Consider the following 6,000-nt stretch of genomic DNA (forward strand, 5'->3'; position numbering starts at 1 on the left):
GCACAGAGGATTGGCAGGGAGGGGGTGGCAACAGGAGCATCCCACCTTTTTTTCAAAGGACCTTTTCCTTTGTGGCACTGCTATTCCCTCACACATGCACAATGCAACTTTCAAAAGTGTGTTTTGATTTCAACAAAGAGCAACGGGTGGGGAGTGGGGAATGCCGCTGCTGAAGCTATTTATCCATCACGGCAGGCTCCGGGAGGAGCTGCATCTCAAGTACCCTTGAATGATTTGTGCTGTTATAAGGATTATTTTCTTGGGTTGTTACCTTCGACAGATAGATACATCTGGCGTTTTGGCAGTGTAATGGAACTGGCCTGTTCGAAGTGTTGTTTCTCTGACCATCTATGAGGCGGAAAGGTCCATCTCCCTTAGGTAATGTTCATTGTGGGGGGGGGTTTGTCTTGTGTACACTAGCCATAGTGAGACAAATTCTTCTACCACCACCATCACCACCTCCGTGTTTCTTCATGAGCCAAACTTCATGTGACATTAAATACATCAGGAGTGTTGAACCTCTTTCAGACCAAAGGGTTGAATTCAGTCTCAGAAAAGCTCTTGGGGGGTGGACATCATCCCAGTGGAGCGGGGGGTGGGGTGGGAGGACAGAATACCAAAACTACAGCATATTTTAGCTTAAAGTTCTTACTGCTGGTAACTAAGCCTTAGGAAAGGCATTTCAACCTTTTAGAACAGGGGGCTGGGGGAATATGCAAAAGGTGGAAAACCACCGAATGATCAGCAGTCAGGAAAAGGGGGAAAGGCCAAGGGAAGGGGGTGTTCCAGAGGACAGATTTGGCCTGCTGGCCTGAGGTTCCCCACCCCTGAAATACACCGTATAACATTGTGTGTTTCTATTTTTAACTGCAAATAGCAGCTGTTAGGGATCTGGACCAGGACTGAGACCATGGTGGAAAGGGAGGAGAAGTTTTATTCTCCCCACCTCTCGCTGCCAGAGTCCCAACAAAAAACGCCCTCTGAAGCTGCTGTTTGCATTGGGAGGGAAGCTCCTACAAATAGCTTTAAGGTGCAATCCTATGCATGTTTAGACAAAAAAATGTCCTACAACTCCCAGCATGCCCAAGCCAGCCATGCTGGGATTGTGCCCTTAAGAGTGGTAGTTTTTGTCAGAACTGTATTGGGAGGAAAGGGTTAAACTCCCCTCCTCGCTGTGGTCCTGGTCCTGATCAGGGATGTGACCCAGCAGTAAAGGGGATGGAACTAGAGATTTGAAAGCCCAGGAAAATAGAGACAATTGCCCTGAGATTTAAATTTGCTGTACTAAGAATGGACCTCCAAACCTAAGTCTTTGCAATCCTATTAGATTATATTATTCTACTGGGGGATCTGGGGGGTGGGGGGGACAGGCTACAGTTTGAAATGTGGTGCAGCATGTGGTGCAGGGGGTGCAAGTAGTTCTTAATTCTTTCCCCTTGTACCATTTTTCTGTTGGTTATCTTCCCTCCTTAAAAAAAAGATGTGTTTAGCTCTGTTGGAATCTCTTCCCCAGCACAGGTAAAAGCAGAAATAATGCTCCATTTTCCCTGCTCTAAAAAATCCCCAGGAAAGTGCTCTTGGAGCTTTTCTACAGGAGGCATTTATTGTGGACTTATGATTCCTTACTCATGGTTGTTTACAGGTTCTTTAAACAAGGTTGTGATCCTCCAGTTTCACTTCTGTTTTTTAAGACCACTTTCTTGCGGGGGGCGGGGGGGGCGGGGTAGAGTGGGAAAAGGGGGGTATTATTTCTGAAAGTGAGAGAGAATGCATTTTCCTGCTTGTGCATTTGTGCTATTCTGCTATAGCACAGCACCACCTAGAGGTTATGTAGCAGAAAAGCAAGGAAGGAAAAGTTTTTTGTGTAGAACTCAGATCTCAATTCTGCGACGAAACTGAAAGTAGGTACAGTGATTAGCAGCCTCATCTAGAAAAGCTCTTAAAAACAGAAGCAAAATTGGAGGATCATTACGTCATCTAAAAAACTTGTAAGCAATCATCAGGAATCACGAGTGCACAATAAATGCTTCGTGTAGAAAAGCTCACTAACAGAAAACAAAACATTCCATGGCCATTGAGCAGACTGTGTCCTCATTGGACTGCCCCCACTTCGTTTTTTTTTGGAGGGGGTACTTCTGTGAATCTTGAGGTTCCGCTGAGTGTGTCATTTTGACTGCCTAAGGATCCCTTGGAGAATGAGTCCACTATTAGTATATAGCAACCTTCCCCAAACTGGTGCCCTCCAGATGTTTTGGACTTCAGGTCCCAGCTAGCATGGGCAATGGTCAGGAATGCTGGACATTGTCATCAAAACAGCCGAACTACATTGGGAGGCTATCAATGGCTATAGTCCTGGTGGCTCTATGCTACCTCCAGTATCAGAGGCAGTATGCCTATGTACACCAGTTGCTGGGAAACTGGTTGCTGTTGCACTTAGGTCCTGCTTGTGGGTTTCCCATGGTTGGCTACTGTGTGAACAGAATGCTGGACTAGATGGGCCGTTGGTCTGATCCAGCATGGCTCTTTTTATGCTCTTATGAGGGTTCTATGTTGGGGAAGTCTGGTATGTAGGCTGGGAATGTCCATTTTTGAAGCAGACTTTTCCATGTGTTTTATTTATTACACTTGTATGCCATCTTTCCTCTAAGGAGCTCAAGGTGGCACACATGGTCCGCCTGCATTTTGTCCTCATGATCACTCTGTGAGGTCGCTTAGGCAGAGAGAGAGTGACTGGCTGGCTCAAGATCTCCCGATGTCCTTTAGGGCTGGGCGGAGATTTGAATCTGGGTCTCCTGAATCACACTCCAAGCACTACACCACAATGGCTCTGCCATTGATTCCCCATGCAGGAGATTTGTGTCAAACACACACACACACACAGTGCAACAATGCAAGGTTACGGGCTGCATCCATGCATTCGCATAGTGCCTGAAGTTATGGCTGGCAAAGCTGTCTGTAGCTTTTCCCAGTGCCCGTTTCTGCTTGTATTCATTCATTGATGCTCAGCTGGTCTCAATGGAAGCTCCTAGCACCCGCTTTAGTTTCTCTCATTAAATGACCATTGATCCCTCTGGCTCTGATCAACAGTCAACAGCAGCTGGCTTGGAGTTAATAATAACTGTTCCTTTCTGCTCCTGATTTTTTTGGGGGGGCGGGGGGAGGATCCCTTTCAGCACTCCCCTTCTCCTCCAGGGTTTGGAGCCAAAGTAATGGATTGGCAGGGCCAAAGCCATTTCCGTGCAGCTGCATGGAAGCTTTGGGAGAATAAGTTTATTGGTCTTGGGATTTGTTTTGTTTTTGCATCCTTAGACGTCACTCAGGATCGCCGAAAGGTGGCAGTGTAACACTACATTCCTTCTACACGTGCTGCTCCCTACCCGAAGAGGAAGGCCCAGAATGCTACTGTTAGAAGGCCAGGCCTGGGGATGAGAAATAGTTGTTTATATGGCAAGCCCCTGACTAGGGTTGGCCTATCCATTACAGCTGGCCAGGGTTTTTGAAGCTTTATCATAATGAGCCTCCCTGAGTCACGAGAACAGTGTTCGAGCTGATCCAAGTTAAATAAGGCCGAGGCTTCATTTCTAAATGGACGAGAAAGGCTGTTTAAGCAAGAGCACCTTTGCTGGAAAGCCTCCTTCAGAGTCCTAGATGTATGTGAGGGTGCTGTAGCTGCCGAGTGGCAGGCATTCTGCGGGACTTCAGAGATGCTCTTATTACTGCACAGGTTTGAAAGCTGCATCCTGTCAGTGGAAACGGTGGTGGAGTTGAAGCGTCTTGGCCCCTGAATAAGATACAATGGAGAGGTGGTTCCATGACTGCATTTACTCCTGAGGGGAGGGAGAAGAGGCCCATAGGCTGTGACAAGGTCTTTGAGAGAGAGGGGCTATGCAAGCCTAGGGTGGCCACTTGTGGACTGCAACAAAAGAGGAACCTATTTGCATAAAATTTGCATATGCTTAAGGGGAAAGATGTACAAGGACTCAAAGACTGGAAATATCTGGCAGAGAGAATGAAAGAGTGGATGAACTTGGCTCCTTGACATCAGCGTTAGATTTGCTCCCCCAGCACATGTGCTCACACACACATGCCTTTAATCTAGCTGCCGATCACTGCTCTAATGAGTTAAGGCCAGACTTGTGGCTCCATAAAGAGGGCAAGAATGTTTGTCTTCTGAATCAGGGATGCAAGCTTTGCCAGCACGGGGCGGGCGGGGGTGTGTGTGTGTGGATGACACAGCACTTTTTTGCACATCCAGAGAGAATTCCCAGAGTGACCTCACTCACTGGCCAGCTCAATGTGTAGGTGGATCTAGCTGCCCACAATGAAGTGTCTGGCTCAAGCTTGTGGGAAGACACCAAGCCCTGTAGTTTCGGGGTCAAGCTGCTCATCGACAGGGGAATTGACTAACTTTAAGGCGTTGTGTTGGGATGGCTTGTTTGCCCTCTGCTTAAGAAGGCTTCTGTGATTTCAGAACATCCTGGCTCTTTCAACAAAATGGATGCCTCTTTTCTCTGCACTGTTGCTGCTCTGTAAGGAGCGGGATGAGAGAAAGAGAATAGAAGCTATTCAAAACCAGTACAAGAACACTGAGTAGGGAGAGGGTTTCATAGATACCAGGGATGCGGAACACATGGCCCTCTAGATGTTGGAGGACTACGACTCCCATCATCCCTCACTATTGACTATGCTGGCTGGACAATGGAGATGGATGCTGCTAAGTTTCAGCTTTCGATAACTAGAGGCCAGTCTGTATCTCACGGCCATCTAGCAGAATGCCAAGGTCACTAGCCTGCTAGATCACTATGCTTACTGTGAAAGGTTAATTTTTTGCTATACCTTACCAAGGCATACATCTACCCAAAGCAGTGGCTGTTCTTGAGGTTAGACTACGGTTCCTCCTCAAAGCCACCGTTGGGAACAGGGAATCCTGAGAGACATGGCAAATGGTGTCAGAGTCCCTGCTAATTAAAAAGTTTCAGCACTTTGCCCCTGTGAGCCCTGACTCCAGTACACCGCTGCAAAGAACGGAAAGTGAACATGGGGCTGGTTCAGAGCAGCAAAGCTATTGGAAATGGGCCTGAGAGGTTTTAGGAGTAACTGGACAGGGGCTGTTTGGGCCTAGAAGGCATCTCTGCAGTGAAATAATGGTCCCGTGGGGAGGTGGGGGTCTTCAAGCCAAAGCCAAACGGTGACTCCATTAACCACTTCCACCCCCAACCTGATTCTCTGAGGTAGGAAATGCTGATGTGTTAATGTGGGAATGTCTGACCTAAACTGAGTGGTCAGACTGTGGGCAGGCCTGCTTTTTTTCCCACCAGAGCTGAATATCTGGGAGATTTTCACATTCACCCACAAGCCAAGATAACATTGCATATGCTCCGTGTCCACAATAAATTTATCTAAAACATTTCATATCCCTCCCGCCTATCTGTAAAAAGTCCAAGGTGGCTAACAATTAATTAAAAAAAAAAAATTACAATATGACAAATAAAAGCAGAGTTAATAGCCTAGAAGTTGCAAAGTAAAAGATTAATAATACTAAAAAGAGCACTGGGTAAAAGAGTAATCAGACAGAGGCAGCATATGAGTCGAAATTTCTCAGAAGAGCTTGTCCTGAGAAAATTTCTGAGAGTTTTCTTTTTTCACTCCCTCCCCTCACCACCACAAAAAAATGGCCATTTTGCAGAATAGGGAGGCCAATGTTTTTTCCTCATAATACCTCAGAATGATGAGATCTGGGGCATTGTGGAGGATTTAGCGTGGTGGCCAGCCTGCCAACACAGCTGCTGCTTGGGGGCGGGGAGGATCCTTAGGGGAAAAAAAGAAAGAAGCCATGTCACTACCATGGGTAGCCCCATTCTCAAGAAACTTGTGAGAATTTCTCCTCCTCTTGGAAAATATTTGGTAAAATGCCCCCAATTTTTCTGCCTGCAAATAGGGTAGAGAATTGCGGGGGGATTTCCACTCACCTATATGACATTTAAAAAATTCCACAGCAGA

Source organism: Heloderma suspectum, chromosome 2 (genome assembly GCF_057233095.1).
Source record: "Heloderma suspectum isolate Gila_16-S chromosome 2, 16-S_ref, whole genome shotgun sequence".
Classification (NCBI taxonomy): domain Eukaryota; kingdom Metazoa; phylum Chordata; class Lepidosauria; order Squamata; family Helodermatidae; genus Heloderma; species Heloderma suspectum.